Here is a 20,865-nt window from a genome sequence, read left to right as displayed (position 1 = left end):
GCCTACAGCAGACCTCTAAGTAGCTCTGCCAAACAAAAATAAGGGGGAAAAAATCTGATAAAGAACATCGTGAGCCCCATAAAAGAAATCATATGGGTAATGATAATAACTTCATCACTGCATGTTCTTCACCTTTCTTTTCTTGACTTAATTTTAAAAAGTAATTGCCCAAAACATGACTCATTTAATTATACTTTTGGTACAAAGAAATGAAATATATAGTCATGTGCCACCTAATGACAGATAGCATATCCCACAATGGTCCCATAAAGGACCTATTGCCTAGTGACTTCGTAGCAATCTTGATTTGTGTAAGAACACTCTGTGATAGTCATACAAGAATAAAATCACCTAAGGTGGCATTTCTCAAAAGGTAGCCCTGTCACTAAGTGAATCATGAATGACAATATGAGCCCAAAAGAGGCAGATGGAAGGAAGTCAAACTGGAGTAAGGAAATACACAAGACGGTAAAGATCAAACTACATACTCCTAAATACCTGAACCCAAGAAGAAATTACAAGGAAAATTAGAAAACACTTGGAGATAAATGCAAATGAAAACACAACATACCAAATCATGAGACATAGCTAAAGCAGTGCCCTGAAGAACAGTTTGAACTGTAAATGCCTGTATTAAAGAGAAGACCTTACATTAATAGACTGAATTTCACCTTAAGAAACTAGAAAAAACAAAGCAACGAAATGCAAAATAAATAGAAGGAAAGAAATAATAAAGAACAGAAAAAAATGGAAATGGAATAGCAAAGTAGATAAAATCAATGATATCTTTGGGAAGATCAACAAACAAAAACTTTTAGCAAGACTGAACAAGAAAAAAAAGAAGGCTCAAATCACTAAAATTATGAATGAAAGAGACATGACTACTGAAGTAAAAAGGATTATAAGGAAACACTGTTGTAGGCTGATTCAATTGGATTACCTAGATGAAATGGACAAATTCCCATAGAGACAAAAACTACCAAAACTGACTGGAAAAGAAATAGAAAATCTTAATAGACCTATATCAAGTAAATAGATTGAATTAATTTTTAAATTTCCCACAAAGACCCGGACTGCATGACTTCATTAGTGAAATCTACCAAATATTAAGGAAAAGAACTGATAGCAATTCTTCTCCAATTCTGCTGAACTCCCATGCTAGAAAAAGCAAACCATGTTTTTCCTCTGCTCTAACACCACAAAAGTAGCCTCAAGAGGTGTGGGGATTTTTCCCCACTGGAAAGCAAGTAAGTAATTCTGCAGCAGACACCAGCTAGCTGTCCTATAATTCAGCTTAAATCTGACACTATCCACCTAGAGATAGCATCGCATCCTACTAGCTGAAGGGCTCAGTCCCTAAGACTGGCCTCCCACCCCCTGCATGCCTGGGATTCCAATTGCAAGCCCCAGGGTTTACTTTGCTTCTGACCAGCTATAAACTATGTGTTATGGTTTTGATGTGAGGTTTTCCCCAAAAGCTCATGTGCAAGACAATGTAAGAAGGTTCAGAGGAGAAATGATTGGGTTATGAGTCTTAATCCAATCAGCAAATTAATCCTCCTCTGATAGGAATTGAGAGGTAAATAAAGTGGTAGGGTATGGCTGGAGGAAGCAGGAATCGGGGTGTGGCTTTGGGATATATATTTGTACCTGGTGAATGGAGTCTCTCTGCCTCCTGATCATCATGTGAGCTGCTTCCCTCTGCCACACACTCCACCATGATGTTCTGCCACACCTTGAGCTCCGAGGAATGGAACCTGTTATTCATGGACTGAGAGTTCTGAAACCATGAGTCCCCAAATAAACTTTTCCTCCCCTAGAATTGTGCTGGTCAGATCTTTCAGTCACAGCAGCCAAAAAGCTGACTAATACACTGTGGGTCCCTTGACCTCCTTCTCAGGTTCCATTAATTTACTTTTGTGGTTCACAGAACTCAGTGAAACATTCACTTCTATTTATTGGTTTATTATAAAGGATATCACAAAGAGTAAAGATGAAAAGAGGCACAGGGCAAGGGATAGGAGAATGGGTATGGAGCTTCCATGCTCTCTCTGGACGCTCTTTCCTCCAGGAACCTCCATGTATCCCACTATCTGGAAACTCTCTGAACCCTATCCTTTTGGGCTCTTAATGGGTCCTCACTCCATAGGCTCAATTGAAACATGAACAAGTATGTCAAAATGTGATTGTATGAAAAGGGTATGATTCAAAGCTGCAGCTGGGTGGAGAAACCCAACAAGGGCCCTCTGCTTCAGTGTTCTTCACCTCTCTTTGCAGCTTTCCTCCCTACAAGGTATGGGGCAGGACCCACTGGAATGAGGAGGGTTTTATGACCTATTATTAGACAAGAGTAGGTCAGAGGATTTCTTTATGGCCAACTCTAAGACAGAAGGTAGGGGAAGTTCAGAGTTTATATGACCTGTCTTGGGGAAGAGAAATTTCTGGTTTCTATGACCTGCCTTGGAGAGGGTTATAAACTTGGAACCATGGGCCAAAGTCCAAAAATATATATCATAATATTGCAATTCCCTAACTCATTCTATGAGGCTAGTCTTAAAGTCAGAAAGACATCACAAGAAAATTATAGACCAGTGTCTCTATAGAATTTAGATGCAAATATCATGGCAAAATGCTAGAAAACACAATCCATTAACACGAGAGGTATGCACTATGACCAAATGGGATTTATTACAGGAATACATGGTAGCTTAACATTTGAAAATCAGTTAATATGATACACTACATCAATGGAGTAAATGGGGAAAAAAGACATGATTGTCTTGATTATCTTACTAATTTCAGAAAAAAGCTAACATTCATTCATGATTTTAAAACACATATTAACAACAACAACAATAACAACAACAACAAAACTAACAACTTACCCCAAAACAATTCCTTAATGTCATAAAGGGTATTTATTACAAATATAGCTGGCACAATATTTAATAGGTAAAGACTGAAAACCTCCTTCTAAGTTCAGGTGTAAGAGGAAAATGTTCATTCTCTTGGATTGTCATTTTATACCAGAGAGTCTAACCAGGCAAGAAAAGGAAATGCAGGAATTAAAGTTGGAAAGAAAAAAATTAAAATACCTATGTTTGTAGATTATATGATTTAGACAGAAAATTATAAAGAATCCACTAAAAAAGAGATATTAGAACTAACAAATGATTTCAGTAAAGATGCATGAGACACAATCATAAAGAAATCAGGGTTTCTACACATATGCAATGAACATTCCAAAAATTAAATTTACAAAAATTCCCTTTTCAATAGCATCAAAAAGAACAAACACCTTGGAATGAATTTGACAAAAGTAGTGTAAGACTCATACACTAAAAATTATAAAGCATTATTGAAAGAAACTAAATAAAAGTGAAAACAAGCCACATTCATGGAACATAATAGGTTAATGTACAGATTCCACACAACATCAATCAAAATTTCAGCACCCTTCTTGTGGAAATTGACAAACCAATCCTACAATTCATTTGAAAATGCAAAGCACTCAGAGTAAACCAAAATCTGGAATTAAAAGAATAAATCTGGAGGTTTCACATTTCCCAATGTGAATTGCCAGAGACTGCTGCACAGGTACAGTCATCAAGATGAGGTAGTAAGAAGATATACATACAGATCATAAGAATAGAATGGAGATTCCTAAAATTAACCCTGACATTTACACCAATGTTTATTGACACAATAAACATGATGTCTCATGTTTATGATTATGACGCAGGATGTCAAGTTGGGGAAAGAATAATTATGACAAATGGTGCCAGGTACCTGGATAGCCATGTAATTAAGGCAATTGTACCCGTACCTAACGCCACACACATGAGTTGACTCAGAATGATTTAAAGGCCTAAGTGGAAGAACTAAAACTGTAGAACCCTGAAGGGAATTTAGGACTTCATGACCTGAGATTAGGCAATGAAAATTTCCCGAAGACACAAAATCAAAAGCACAAGTGACAAGAGCAAAAATAGGTAAATTGAACTAAGTCAAAATTAAACACCCTGTGCGACAAACAATGCTATCAAGAAAGTGAAAACAACCCTAAGAATAGAAGAAAACATTTGCAAGTCATGTATCTAATAAGGGACTTGTATCCAAAATATATAAAAGAAGTCATAGCTCAAAAAGAAAAAGAGAAATAATCCAATTTAAAATAGGCAAAGAATTTGAATAGACATTTACCCAAGAATATATACAAATGGCCAATAAGCACATGAAAAATACTGAAAATCAGGTTGTGGCTGTGGCTCAGTGGTAGAGCACTTGCCTAGCACGTGTGAGGCACTGGGTTGGATTCTCAGCATCACATATGAATAAATAGAATAAAGTCCATTCACAATTAAAATAAATTATTTTTAAAAACACTGAAAATCATTGATTTGCATCAGGGTAATGCAAATCAAAACCACAATGAAAAAATGTTTTGTTCCTGTTGTAACGTATAATAAAATTGAAAGATAGCAAGTGTTCCTGGGGATGTGGAGAATCTGGAATCTTCTTATATGGCTGATAAAAAGGTGCAGATCCTTGGAATACAATTTGGCGGTTTCTTAAAATGTTAAACACAGAGTTATCTTATGACCAAGCAATTCTCCACTCTTTATATCTAAAAGAAATGAAACCATGTCCATTCAAAAACTTGTCAACATTCACTATGGCATTATTCATACTAGTTCCAAAGTCAAAACAACCCGAATGTAGATCTATTGATGAATAGATGAATCTAATGATGAATAAAATGTGGTGTATCTATACAATGGGATATTATTTGGCAATAAAAACCAATGAGGGATTGACACATTACCATCTGGATGACTGAGAAAGAAATTCAGTGAAGTAAAAGAAGCCAATTTACTGAAGACCATGTACTGTGTGACTTCACTGACGCAAAATATCCATAACAGACAAACAGAAAGATTAGTGTTTGATTAAGGATGGAGGAAGGAGAGACTGTTCTTGGGCTCAGTGTCCTTTTAGGAAGGACAATAATGATCTGAAATTAGATTGTAGTGATAGTTGGATGACCCTGAAAATATATTAAAAACAATTGAGTATGTATGTATGTATATATGCTTTAAGTGAGTGGATGACATGGCAAATGCACTAAAGCTGTTTTTAAAAAATAGCCAGAGACAGAATACCACTGTGTGAAAAGGTACATTGTATAGTCTTTAGTTTCTGACTCATTTGTATCAATGGATCACTCATCCAGGAACCTCACTGTGTTTGTTCCAAACACTTGCCTTAAGAATTCCTATTCCACAGATTGTGAGAAGAAACAGTAGATTCATTTTACTTTGGACATTTAATACGGCCTTGAATTTAATCTGAGAATTTGTATCTAATTTTTTGGGGGGCAATTTCTTTGAACTTAGTTCCTCAAGTTCTTTCCTGGGTGCACAATGCCAGAAGAAGGTAGCAGGGAGACATGACCCTTTGTTTCTTTGTTCTGAAGGTTTGGAACAGTCAACTCAATGTCAGGGAACTGCCTGAAGCACGAGATCAAACGTGGTGGTGCACAAACAGTGCAGTAGCAATAAGAGGAAGAGGGAGGGGATGGAGGATTAAGAGATTGGGAAATTAATTGCTGACCCTTATTGTATGGGTCCCAATGCTTTATGTGCTGTCACTGGTTTAATCCTCTCAATAGCCGCATGAGGTAGTGGATTATTCTGTGCAGGCTGTCATAACAAAGTACCTGTCTGAGTGACCTAAACAACAGAAATTTATTTTGTCACAGTTCTGGAGACTCAAAGTCTGAGATCAAAGTGTTGGTGTGTTGGTTCCTCCTGACGACAGTGAGGGAAGGATCTGTTCCAGTCCCTTCTCCTTGGCTCATACACAACTACGTCGTCACCGTGTCACTGTTTTCTCCGTGTGTGCCTTTGTCCAAATTCCCTCTTTTTATAGGAGCACTAGTCATATTGGATTAGGGCCCACCCTAATGACCTCATTTAGCCTTAATTATCCCTTTTAAAGACCCTATCTCCAACTGTAGTCACAGTCTCAGGTACAGGACTTAGGACCTCAACATACTGATATTTTTTAAAGCAGGGACACAGTTCAGCCCCCAAATAGCTAGGTACTATAATAATAAATCCCCATTTCGTACAGGAGGTAATTAAGGCACAGAGGGTTGAAGTGACTTGCCTGGGGTCCTTTGGTGAGGAAGTGGTGAGGTTGGTGTTTGATTCCAGATCTGCTGAGCGAGTTCATCCTGATACATGCCAAGATCTTCCTCCCACCTCTCTGCTCCTAGAAAAGGTGGGGATGTGGTTTTCCATAAGAAAGTTCCAGAGAGCACAGGCTGAGGGTGATGGAGCCAAGTTACAATGAACTGAGAAATCATTTGGGTGGAAACATAAGACTGAAATATAGAAAAAAAATATGTAAGATTTGGGGCCAATGAGTCATTAGACTGCTGGCCAGTGACATACTCGAATCTAAGGATATGAAGGAATGTAGAGCCAGCAGCCCACACCCCCACAAAAGCCTCCACAACATTGTGCCTATTGAATACAGCTCAAATTCCTTAGACAACTGACTTAAATCGAACTTTATCCTATTCCTTCCCCAGGTGACTTGAGACTCTAGATCAACTGTGTCTGCTTCCAAGGGAGACATCTGTACCCAGAGCCCCTGGTGCCCCTCCACCAGTCTAGTACTGCTTGTTGAAGTAGGCATGGGCCTCTGGTGACCTGGATGCAAACATGGATCAGGCCAGCAAATTTCCTGCTCCTAGGACTAGAAATGGGAAAGACCAAGGACATTGACAGTAAGAGCAAAAGGAATTTTGTGACAGGGAAAGAAGTATCAGAGTGTTGGCCTTGGCCACTTCCCGGCCAAAGCCGAGATGAAGTAGGGCCTGCATAAAGCTGAAGCAGCTGGCTGAGAGAAGGGAACTGAGCAATGTAGAAAAGAATGCCAGAGAGCACACACTCTACAAATGGATCTGCAGATGATCAGGGATCCCCAGAGTGGTGTCCACTGTTCCAGTCCAAATGTATTATTCAAAAGACACACCTGTCCATATCCCTTCTCATTGCCAGAGGGAATTGGAATGGATACCTACCAGAAATTACCAGTTGTGTGAAGGTCCTCTCTGCCACATCCTGAGGAGGAGAAAAGGGTTAACTGCCAGAGGAGGATGTTGGCAGTTTTTCTATTACCCAAAAGGCTTATCTACTCAATAAACACACAAGAGACAATACTCTTTTCATGTGAGAGGAGGCATGACGGGTCTGGCCATAGCATCTCTGGCTCTTAACAACAACATGGAGTTGCCCAGCTCTCCTTTATTTATAACATACAGGTAAAGGGGGCCAGGACCAGGAGGAGCTTCTTCTGTGATGGACAGGATGGGGTGGAGTTAGGGAAGCCATTCTCTTAGGGGAAAATTCCAGAAGGAGACAGGGAACCACTCCCACACAGTGCCACACACTTCCCAGCAGTTCCTAGAAGCCAGGCCTCTGCGTCCCATGGCTCAACCTAGTCTGATCCTGCTAAATAAGGATGGCTTCCCACGCAATTGAAGCAACATTTCTTTTCTAGTAATTTCTTTATTTAACTATGGGAAGCTGCTAAGGTCTCATGTTTGCGTCCCTCCCAAATTCCTATGTTGAAACTCAGTTTCCACCATGATAGTATTAAGAGATATGATCTTCAGGAAGTGATTAGGTCTTTAGGAAGTGATTAGCTCTGGTGAGGGCTGGGATTAGTGCCATTATAAAAGGGGCTCATAGGGTAATGATGTCTGTATGTTTGTACCTGTATGATTACACAAATGATATGAACCTACACCATGTATAACCACAGAAACAAAATGATGTACCCCATTTGTGTACAATGAATCAAAATGTAGTCTGTAAAAAATTAAAAAAATAAATATATAATTAAAAAAAAATAAAAGGGGCTCAAAGGAGTTTGTCCCTTTGAACTTATACTGAATCTACTGGTGTTTTGATCTTGGGCTTCCAGGCCTCTAGAAGTGTAAGAAATACATTTCTATTGTTTATAAATTGCCCAGTATTTTGTTATAGCAGTCTGAGTGTATTGGAACAGGCAGTCATTATGAGCTGGGTGCTATTTGGTAGCATGGAGATTCAGCCCTAGAGGAGACCTCAGCACAGAGCCGACCTTCTTGTCGCTGGAGATCTTAATGCGTGACATTCACACGACATTGCTCACCCCCACCCCATACCTTGCACTGGGGCCATCTCTGGCCACGTGACACTGACTCACCCTGTTCGGAGTATTTCTTCTTCACAGAGCTCACCAGCTCAAATGCTACCCACCCCACCAGCACAGCTCAAATGATACTTCCTCCTTACTATAGTGTTCCAGAATTTCTCAGGAAAATTAATTCTCCTCGTTCCTGTCACACTTAACACTTATGAGGCTTCATGACACTTAGATCATCTGCCTTGGTTAAGTTTTTATAGGCATATTTCACCTTAGGAACTTGAACTTCTAGAAAACAGGACATAAACTTGATTCTACCTCTCCCTAGAGCCCATCATGAACACAGGATCTATTCAATAGATTTTGGTTCAAATTAAATTCAGCCTGTCGGGAGTTAATGAAGAAGAAAGTGAGAAGAGCATTTACCTTCATCCCCCATGACTAGCTTGCCTATCCAAGATTATGATCTTGAGTCCTTTTGACTCCATCTCCCAAAGTACAACAAAATGGTGACATGTAATTGAAGAATTTAGTTCAGCTGCCATCTACAGTCCAATGATCACTAGGCTCGTGGACAAGCTAGTTATTTTTCAGCCTTGGCAAGTGGTCAGTGTTGCACAGCTAGGAAGAAAGCCTAATGAAATACTTCCAAGTGCTTTGAACTGGCAAAACTGTGTTTATACAATTACATGAAAACAAGTTAATGTGATGGCCTTGCTGAGGTTTAATGATGTTGGGGTCAGGAAATTATAGTTCTCCGGTTACATATTTCAGTGCAGATTGGTTTCCATCTCATTGGAAAAGAATCTTGCTTTGGGGCTATCCCTTTGCACATGGGGGCTAAAAATAAAGCACTAGGGAAATGCATTCTTTAAGTGAATTCTATTTCCTCCTGAGAGACAAGCATGCAAAAAGTGGCCAGAATCTGTAATTCTGGTACCCATGTGCAGGCGACAGCAATGTAAAGAATAATAAAGGATGTCTTCTCATGTGCCTGGGGTTCTTCTTCAACAAGTTCTGCCAAGCCCCATGAACTCTGCCAAGACCTCATGGACACAGGCTAGACATGCAGGTAATGCAGTACTGGAAAGAGTACAGAGCCTGTTATCAGGAGACCTGTTTAAAGATTCGGATTGCCACTGGTCCATGGGACCTTGGGCATGTCTCTGGACTACTTTAGGCTGCTTGTTCATGTACTCAGTGATAGCCTGTGGTCCCTTCCACAGTTTTGAGTTGAATTTCTGCTAGTCCCTTAGGCTGTTTTCTCACATCTATGAACTTACTGGAGCTGACCTACTCATATCAGGATCATTTTTCTAATCGTGCTGATTCAAATGCATGTTCTGACCTGGTTCTCTTTGTGACTTACCCTGCATCTGTCACACAATGGCCTGAGATAATAGGATTTGGCCAAGACTGTGACACAGTTTCCTCTTATCCATAGATCGTATTAGGGGCTTGGCTTCTAGGACAGCCGACTCCTGGGCAGCACAAGACAGTTAATGGACCAATTCATGTAATCTTCAAGGGTCTTACCAGAGTATTATTTTTAAACTCAAGTGAAAAGAACTAAATATTCCCATTCTTGGGTGGAGAGTTTGAATGCATGATGCATTTTCTATGAAGGATGATCACTTGAGGAGGAAACATTCAACACATCTCACCAGACGTTTTTGCATTCTGGGGCATCTCTACTGTGATATCTTTGAACCTATGTTTTTGAAACATGGACTGATAAGACTATACTGTGAGGCATTTCAGAGGCCAAACTCCCCAAATACAGTCCCAAACAGACTTGCTTTCCATGATTAGAACTGTAATGTAAGAATGCTAAGAAGGAACATGTCAGTAAATCCACCTTACTTTTAACATCATCTGCAATCTAGTGCTCTGGCTACTCCCAAACACTATCCCTTTGAAGTTTTTCTCTTTTGCACTCCAATGTTGAGGCCGAACAGCACAAATCATGCCACTCTGGAATGCAGTTGTGTCCAAATCCTTTCATCGACTCACTCAACTCTCCAAGACCTCTCCCAACACCATACCGAGATGATCCAAGGTATGTGTATAAAGAGGCTTCCAGCAAAAATCTGAAGCAAAAACAGGGAAATGATTAAGTAAAGTATATGATAGTGTCACTACATTGCTGCTTTAGAAGAGTATTTTATGATTAATACACAAATATTTTTGTTTTTTGCTGTAGTTTAAGTGAAAAATGAGGTTATAGGAGTTACATATAATATTTTGAACATGTGAAGATAAATATATACAGCAAACAGGACAAAACAAAAGCTTGAATACTCTAGATTACATAGGATGCATGAGATTTTTCTCCTCCTTTATACTTACTCTGATTCCCAAATTACTCACAATAAACTTTACATTAAGAATATAAATTATTTTATTTAAAAAAAATTTTTAGTTGTAGATGGACACAGTGCCTTTATTTAATTAATTTATATTTGTATGTGGTGCTGAGGATCAAACCCAGTGCCTCACACATGCCAGACAAACTCTTCCATTAAGCCACAACCCCAGACCAAGATTATAAAAATTTTAAAAAATCAAACAACTGATGTGTCCCTTAGATGACCACCCCCTTATTCGAGATTGCCTAACTCCTGGGTGATCACCATCTTTCCTTCTCCCAGAAACACAGTGAAAACAAAAAAAGTCAAAATCACAGAATTCTCTGTGGTGATGATTGCAGATGTAACAGTCTATGCAGGCAGATATCATGGAAAAATCCCCAGAGTTGTTACTAGGGGTAATACATTATCCATTTTCTTCCTTTTTTTCTTTATTCTTTTTTTTTTTTTTTTTGCTACTGAGATTGTACTCAGAGGTGCTTAACTCCTGAGCCACAATTAACAGTTTCCCTCTTTAAAATTTTTTTTATTTTGAGACAAGTTCTCCCTAAGTTACTTAGGTCCTCGCTAAGTTGCAGAGTCTGGCTTTGAACTTGTGATCCTGCTGCCTCAGACTCCTGAGTCCTGGCAGGTACTACCATGCCTGGCACCCTATCCATTTTCAAACGACTATTTTGAAGACAAGAGTAAGAAATGCAGCGAGATGAACACTCATGGATGATTCTGGTGAAATCCTAAGCACTGTCCTCAACCAGAAGGGAGTAGATTGACACCAGTGTGACTGTGTCCAGAGGAGGGCCAGGAGGACTCCACATTTTTTCTTGGAACAGACTTTTCACTCTTGGAATGCTCCAAACTCTAGGAAGATTCTAGAATTTTTCCCCTTAAATTTACCCATCCTGAAAATGTCAAAATGGTGCTAAGGAAAATCAGAGAGTTGATTTCAAGCCTTGAACTTTTGGGTCATGTCCAGTCTATGAGATTTTTCTGGAAGTTTGATTTGTGGGGTGACACTGCATGTTTCCCAACACAGGAAGAAATCATGTATGAAATGGCAGGAACTGGAGGGGTTGGGGGTATGAAAGATGGTGGAATGAGATAGACATCATTACCCTATGTACCTGTATGATTACACGAGTGGTGTGAATCTACATCGTGCACAACCATAGAAACAAAAAGTTGTACCCCATTTGTGTCTGTAAAAATAAAAAGAAGAAAAAGTAAAAGAAATGGAGAAATAGAGACCATGGAGACACAAGTCTGGAGAGCTATTCCCCAGGGTATTTACATCTCTGAACAATGAATTATTTCCTTGTGATGCTTTTTTTGGGTATATTCTATTATTCTTGAATGAGTTTGTGTTGCTTTTATAAATAAAGGAAAAATGTTTTATTTTTAACATTATAATTCAGGGGGCTACATTAAAAAGGTGCATAGAAAGGAAGGTCCAGAGGGTGGTAAAATAAGACAGATATTTTCATTTTCTTTATGATATTTTCTTTGTATTTTCCAATTGCTTTGCAATGAAAATGCTTTCCATTTTCTGTAGAAAAAAAATATGTCTATTTAAATGTACTTGAGTCCCAAATAGAGTCTAGAGAAATGTTGATTTCCACAGCTGGTTATCCTTTTATTTCTGACTTGAAAAGAGAGATTCTTCTCAGAGCTTCATTGGCTCCGGTTGGTAGAGAGTCACACACCTCAAGTCTGATTCTGTCACAAGTTTACTGAGCATTTGTTAAAGACTTAACCACTCTGCCTGAGTTCATTTGCTTCACTCATTCCTTCAACTAATAGTTTAGATATTCTACTCTGTAAGTGCATTGATAAACACACTCGTGCTGAGGTTACAGATGAGTTAACCAATAACCACAGTATGGCAGGGTTCCTGAAATTTAGTATGCATCAGAAATCACTGGGAGGGCTTCTTAAACTGTAATTGCTGGATTCTACTCCTGTACTTTTGGTTGAGTCACTGTTATCCCAGGTGACACTGGTGCTGCCAGGCTGGGACTCACATGGAGGAAGACTGCTCTGTAGGTGCTTGAACTCTTTCAAGGTCACAGGGCACCTGGGAGCATGGATGGTAAAACGCTTGCATCACAAAGAGCATTAGCATTGAAAACCAAAAGACGGTTTTAAGCAGCATGACTACAGTGCTTGCTTCAAGGGGGAACCTTGGCAGATAAAAACAGAAAGTGGACCAATGAAGACAAGGTGTGGAGGCTGGAGGCCCAGTTATTAAATGTGTACCAGCACACCACTGAACACAAGCACCCTGAGGCAACCTCGAAGGGAGGTTGCAGAGAGAACTCACACCCAGATCTCACTCTTAAGATTGTTGGAGGACCAGACTCATCCCAGAAGCCAGAGAACGGAGGAACCCCTATACATGTTCTATACAAACCATCCCCAGAGGAAGACGGCAGGGTGGAGGAGGATTTGCTAGAGAGTGGATCCAAGCAAAGCAAGCTAACCTATTATGATGACTCTCCAGCATCTCCAGTAAGAAACTGTGTAGACTGTGACTCAATTAACTGAAAGAGAAACAAAGTATCATTTGCCACAATATCTCTGGATTATACTTTTTCTTTTAAATGCATTTCTGAGAATTGAAACCTGGGCCTCATACTCATGCATGCTAAACTACTTTTCTACCAATGAGCCATGTCTCAGTCCCCTAATTTTTAAATCATTATGGTACTGGGAATGGAATCCAGGGGTGCTCTATCTCTGAGCTACACTCCCAGCCCTTTTTATTTTATTTTTGGGACATGGTTTCACTGAATTGCTGGAGCTGGTCTCATACTTGCAATCCTGGTGCCTTAACTTCCTAAGTAGCTGGCAGCCTAGTTATATACTTTATTACCCACCCTATTCACTCTTGATTTCCCTTATCAATGGGGATAGATAGATTTGGCAGACAATGGAAAACATTGAATTTTCTAGTTGGGTCAGTGAATGAAGTTTTTGTTTTTGTTGTTGTTGTTTGGTAAACAATAGAAACTGACTGTGGCTAAGTTCAGAAGAAATTTATTGGAAAGATATGTGACCGTTCACAAAATGAAAAAAAAAAAAAAAAAAAGACCGGAAGAAAGAGGTTCAAAAGGACAGACCTGCATTATTCAAGGAGTAGAAAGTAATCGATGATCTCAGGATCATTGTTGAAATAAATCCTATTCCTTTTTTTTTTTTTTTTTTTAACCAGTTCTTGAGTTACCTTGTTCAAAATGCACTGTCCTAAAATAAAATTTGATTGACCAACTTCAGTGACCACTTGGCAAGATGAAGACCGGGTTTCTTAACTAATGGTTCTGCTGAACTGCCACAAGGAGGAACTTGTAATTCCCAGCAAGGAATTCAGAGTCCTCTTAGGAACAGGAAGTAGAATGCATGCTGGGAAACCAGAGAGTAGCAGCAAGTGTTCACTACAATCTGGGATCCACCTTCTTCTGGGTTCCCTCCTGAGTTGGGGGTGGGAGGTAACTTTCAGACCATTAATGTGGAATTAACTGTTCTTTAAAAAACTCTAGGCCTAATATTACTAGTTGAGAATACCAAATGATTTGATATTAAGAGAGTTAACATTTAAAAATCAAAATCAATAATTTAATAAATGTTGAAACTAAAATAAATAGGAAACTGAAAGAAAAGCTGAAATACACTGATGTTTCAGATGAAAATAAAATGCTATTGTTTTCTTAAAAAAAAAAAAAAAGAAAGAAAGAAAAAAAAGAAAACCAAAGACAGAGATGAAGGTGAGGGAGGTGGGCGGGTGCTCACAGCAGGATTCGCAGTCAGTCCATTAGCTCCCTGGAGCCATCGTGACGAGGGAGCTTTCTAGGCGCTGACACCTGCTCTTTCCAGATCTTCTAATAGCCGTTAGCTTTTTCTCTGATAGTCTCTGGGACACAATTTTTCTAATTCCACTTTTTCTCCCCCCTTCTCCTAAAACCCTCTCCAGGCTCCAAAGAAATCTAGAGTCCTACATCTTCCCTAAAGGATAGGCCACTATTACCCTGTAGGTGGCTAAGAACTGGCCTCAAAATAAAAGGGATCCCGTGTAGTCAGCTTCCTGTTTTTGTAACAAATACCTGAGATAATCAACTTAGTAAAAGAAAGGGTTTCTTTGGGCTCAGAGTTTTGGAGGTTTCGATCCATGGTGGGTGGACTTGGTTGCCTTAGGCCTTTGGCACACAGGATAGCTGGAGCACGTGGTAGAACAAAACCATTCACCTCACGGCCAAATGAAAGACAGGAAGAGGAAGGGGACTGGGGTCCTGCTGGCCCCTTTGAGATCACGACCCCTCCCTCCCACGACTGGAAGACCTCCCAGGCCCCACCTCTTAAAGGTTCCACTAGCTCCCACTGAAGACACTCTGGCAGACTGAACTTTTTAACACATGGACCTTTGGGGAACATTCCAGATCCAAGCGATAGTGGATTGCAAAACATTAAAGCTGTTCTGGTGCCATTACACACACAAGGATTATGACCTCACTAGTATTGGCCCACCAAAATGCGAGCCTTTCAAGAAGACTTCACTAATGGTATCAGCTAATTGGTCCCTACAGAGACTCTTCTTAAGGCTGTGTATGTGGGAGTAGTAGGGAAGAAAGGCACCAACCTCCACAAGGTGGAAAATGCTTGTTTATCAGGTCAGATAGCTCCTTTACTATGGGTACAGTGACCCCATTTATGTGCTATTCATAGTGCATCATGTAAACAATGGCTTACTCCAAGTCTATATAATCATAAAATGTTATATAAGGGCGCCTATATTATTAAGAGTACGGCCATATAAACTACTTGTTAGATGAAGTTTCCAGCAGGAGATTACAGCATGAGCTGGGTAGAAATTCAGCTGAGTATAGCCAAACAGAAATGGCATGAACTTTATTTTCTGCATCTGTGAGCATTATATTTCATCATCAAATGTACCAGGAGAACTCATCTGAAAAGAATCCACGAAACAGTTAATTTTTTAGTAGCACACTCACTCTCTAAATGTTTTGTAAGCTTGGATTTTTGCATACTAAGTGTTAGGGGTTATATCTGTAATATTTAATAAGTATGTTAAGGTAAGAATCAGTCTAATATCTCATTTTTTCTTGAACAAATGTGTATATAAGGAATAAAGTGAGAATAAAATAGCCTACAGAAATAATGAAGGTGAAAAATGAAAAACAATTTAAAAAATAGCATATAGAAAAAAATCTGGGGTCAAATTTTTGCAGGTAAAATTATAGATTTCTTTTTTAGTTATTGCCCTTTTCTCATCTATTTTTACTCAACACATTGATTCTGAGTTTATTCACTTTATTGTATCTAATTAATTCCTTTTAATTGCTGCATAGTATTTCATTGTATTTATGTACCAGAATTTATAAATTCATTGGCTTAAAATTGTCCATTATCTTTTTCTGGATACTCGTAATATGGAAATAGACATTTTGTTCAAAGATCTATAAGGATATATGGTAAAGTAAAAAATTAGCAGTTTTCTGTATATCCAACAATAAGAGATAAATTGGACAATTATAATAAATCAGCTCAATAAAATGCAGCATTTAAAAACATATTTTCAAAGCATTTTTATCAACCCAGGATCATCTTTATATATTATGTTAATTTGATTTAATTTAATTATCTAGCAGTGCTGAAGATCAAACTTGGGGCATTAAGATGTTAAGTAAGCACACTACCACTGAGCTACAGGCCCAGCCTGTACTGTTAATTTAAAGAAGATGAGCATGTTGGGAAAAACTGCAAAGTATGAACAGAAATAAATAATCCTAACATTACAAAACCATTAGAAAGGGAACGTGGGAGCCAGGCGTGGAGGTGCATGCCTGTAATCCCAGTGGCTCTGGAAGCCGAGGCAAGAGGATCCCGAGTTCAAAGCCAGCCTCAGCAAAAGCGAGGTGCTAAGCAACTCAGTGAGACCTTGTCTCTAAATAAAATACAAAATAGGACTGGGGATGTGGTTCGGTGGTTGAGTGCCCCTGAGTTCAATCTCAGGTACCCAAACAAAACAAAACAAAAACAAAAAGAAAGAAAGGGAACATGGGAAACTAACCAAATATTTGACTTTACATGCTTGGGAAAAACAAAAACTATAAGCAATTAATATAACCAGTAGTTCTTTTTTTTTTTTTCCCCACAGTGGTATGTGTTAGCAGTTCTGAAACTGCATATTCTAAGACTAAGCAAATAGTGGATCCAGGTTTTTTACTCTCAGAGAATGAAATTATAAATATACAATTGGGGAAGGCTAAAATGCACCCTGTGGTGTGAAACTGGAATGGGAGGATTGGTATAAACACATGGTTTTAAATATATAGATATAGAAATCAAGATGACTCTGAAGACAGACTATGGAATATGAATATTTTGCATATTCCTGGCTCTGTTTGCTGGGAGTGTCTGAAAACAATGAGACCCAGGAGGAAGAGTCTATTTAGCACACAGAGCTGATTTTTAAATACCATCCTTCATTAAAAGGAACTAGAACTCTTTGGACAATTGGCTTTAGGATTGTAGAATTTTGCTCTATAAGAGAGTAAGAAACTCCTTAAAGAACAATGGGGACATAGCGCAAAGACACAGAAGCCAGACTGAAAAAGACTCCCACTGACCAATTCAAATAAACAGAGCAATAGATAATAATTCATAGAATAAAATTAGAATCTTCTGGATACTAATAAAAGCAAAGGAACGCATACATTAATGGAACAAACAAAAAGTGTTTTGCTATAGTAGAATGCAAACTAATAAATGAAATTAGAAAGTCACTTTTTGGTAACTCATAATAATTGGCTCAGGTAAGAATCATCAAGGGATGGCAAACATAACAGGTAAAAATTTTGAAGATTAATAGATTAAGATTTGAAGATTAATAATTAGATACTTTGTATCTAATTACTCCCTGCTGAGTAGCTTTTGCTTACAAAGGGTAAAATAGTAACCTTTGCAGTAGAGCATGTTGGCAGACACCACCTTCATGGATCTAAGTTAGACCATCAGTAATGTGTCTAACTGAGCCTGTGTCTCCTGGTGGTAGACGCTAAGAAAAAGATGACATCATTTCTGTGATGTTCTGCCATGCAGGCATAACATGAATCCAATCCTGAGAAGACTCTAAAAACTCCATTACAAAATGATTGGTCTGTACTCTTCAAAAATTTCAGATCACTCCAAGTAGGCTGAAAAAATATGTAGAAAACAAACACACCCACACGTATACTTACTATGTCTCCACATATCTATGAGAGTGAGATAATTGGTGAAATCAAATAAATTCTGTAGATTATATGCCACAAAAGTATCAGTGTTAATATTCTGATTTTGATAAATAGGATATAAATATGTATGAGCCAGGTCTTGTTTTTAGGCAGGCACACAAAATATTTAGAGGGAAGGAGGCATCAGGGTAGGAATTTACTCTGTTCACTCAGAAGAAATACATACGGAGATATGAGAGAGAGGAAGAGAGAGAGAGAGAGAAGGAGGGAAAGAGGAGGAAGAGGGGGAGAGAGAGAGAGGCAGGCAAATGTGATATGACATTGATATTTGAAGAATCAGGGTGGAGAGTTATAAAACCCTTTTTGCCATTTTTGCAACTTTTCTGTAATTTTAGAATTATTTCAAAATAAATGGTAGTGATAAAAAAGGAAAAAAAAATCACTGTACACACACACACCCAGAAATGTGACTGATGAAATTCAGGAAAGGTGTTAAATATGCTTATATCAACTGTGGGCTTGATTACAAATGAATGAAAATATTTTATTTAAAATAAACTTCTTTATGCTTTTCTATTTTATACCTGCTTAGCCAAGGGTATTTATCTATTATCTCTTTCTCTCTATTATCTCTATCTATTATCTCTTTCATCTATATATTTACCTATTATCTATCATCTATGTATCTATTATCTATAATCTGTGTATCTATTATCTATCTATCTATAATCTATCTATCATCCATCTATTTATTTATTTCATTTACTACTGGGGATTGAATCGAGGGGTGCTTCACCACTGAACTACATTCACAGTTCCTTTTATTTTTTATTTTGAGATAGAACCTCGCTCAGTTGCCAAAGCTGACCTCGAACTTGTGATCCTCATGTCCCAGCCTCCTAGTTGCTGGGACTACAGGCGGGCACCACTGGGCTTGCAATATTTATCTTTATGAAGCACCTTGATTTAAATGTTGAAAGCCCTCCAGGGTCTGTGGCCATTGGTCTGCTTATCATGGGCACCTTTTCCTGCTCTGCTAGTTCTTGGATGCGCCCATCTGGCTCCACCAGCAGCTGTGGTGGTGCCAAAATAGTTCTGAATGGGATCGTGACAGTGGGACAGCTGTAGTCCCGAATGACTTAGAGTGTCACATGCCTGTCCCCTGCGGTGCTGAGTGTACCGTGTGACAGAAGGAATTCTAAAAACGGCAGCGTGCATACTTTTCCACGCAGAAGCACTCTGTCGCTTTCCCTGAGCATAAGAGTCCCAGATCCTGGAGCAGTGAGTCTGCGCTGTTCTTCCTTTTTTGTTTTTCTTTAAAAGAAAGTTTGTTTTTAATTATACATTGATAGAATATGTCCTCAGATGGTTGGGTGCCTTGGCAAGCTATTCTTTTCCTTTTAGTTGTAGTTTTTAAAATAAAATTTCAAACACTTTTCACAATGTTGGGAAGAAATAAGAAAGTCAATGAAAATAATCCTTATCTGATGCACTAATTGAAATAAATGAATTTTTAAAATGTGAGTGGCTGGTGTGAATAGAAAATGCTGTGTGCTTTGGGCTTTCAAATTTGGCTTGTGCAAATGGTTTGGCAGTCTCTCACCCATTGTCTCTGTTTTCAGATTTCTTCCCATTGGAAGTGATGTTAGTAAGTTATTAAGTTTTCCTCTGGACTAAGATTAGTACTTATCACTCAGAATCCCAGAGGGTGGGTTTACTCTGGCTTTCTCCAAAACCTCCAGGAAGGAGGTTGATGCCAACAGATTTCATAGATTTTGTGTCAATCAAAATCCATACTAATTTATTAAGCACTTCATATTACAAAACTCTGTTTTATTTCATTTCTGGTTTCAAAGGGAGTCAGGTGTTAGATTGTTCTAGATTCTTTCTATTTGTCACTCTGAGAAATCATTTCCTGAATTTATTCTTGAAGTCTGCCATCATTCAAACAAGGAATAAAATTGTTGACCCTTCATTTAAGGGATGAGAATTTGAGTTTATAGTAATCCAGTTTCTGAGCAATTTCTGTATTTGACTCGGCCAACTTAAGAACTGCTTTTATGTTAAATAGTATGCTTTTTGGGAAAACAACTAATTTTCTGATATTTACAAAAATATTAAAGGAAACAAGATAAAAGTCCTTAGAACTAAGTCCTGTAAATTCTTAATTTAATTACCAAATATTGGAAATGTATGGGTAGCAAACATTTTTTGTTCTATTAAATATAATAATTCTAGCATTGTGTTTAATCTTTTTCCAGAAAACAAATTTAAATCATGATGTGAAATTAAATGTAAAAATATAACAAGATTGGCAAATGGTTTTAGGGTCTTATAATTCAAATGTGTCTCTGTTGTTTGCATAATTGTGACTTCTGAATTGCTGGTATTAATAATTCCTTTTCCTTTCAGTAATAATAGTTAACATATGTGGCTATTTAAGGTGACATATATATTAATTCATTTAATCCCTACAATAACATTATGAAGTAGGTACTATATCCTTCTTTCAAATGAAGAGACAGGTGCAAAAGGTTGATTGCCCAAGATATACAGTAATAAATAACAGAGTACTGATTCAAGTCCTAAGTCCTGACTGAAGTCCAAGTTTTTACCCACTGAATTTTGCTGTGTCTGAATATTTATGAGAGGCATTTTTTGATTTTTTGGTACCAGGAATTGAACCCAGGGATACTCTACCACTGAGCCCCATCTCCAGTCCTTTTTTATTTTTTATTTTGAGACAGGATCTTGCTAAGATGCTCAAGGCCTTGTATGTTGCTGAGTCTGGCTTTGAACTGGTGATCCTCATGCCTCAACATCCCAAGTCTCTGGATTACAGGTGTGCACCACTGCGCCTGGCATGAGATGCAAATTTTAGGTTCCAGACTTTCCCCTTTGTTTCCCAGCATGATTTATTGGGCAGCTTCCTTTATTTCTCACTCAGTGGTGTTCAGGAAATGTTTAATAACCAGCTCTCTGCAGAACTGATTGGTAGCATTTTTCATTTGCTATGGTGTCAATATGCCTCCTGTGGCCAATTTCAAGTT

This window comes from Sciurus vulgaris (genome assembly GCF_902686455.1).
Source record: "Sciurus vulgaris genome assembly, chromosome: 5".
NCBI classification, from domain to species: Eukaryota; Metazoa; Chordata; class Mammalia; order Rodentia; family Sciuridae; genus Sciurus; species Sciurus vulgaris.
The sequence above is the reverse complement of the archived record's forward strand: the minus strand, read 5'-3'. Positions refer to the sequence as shown.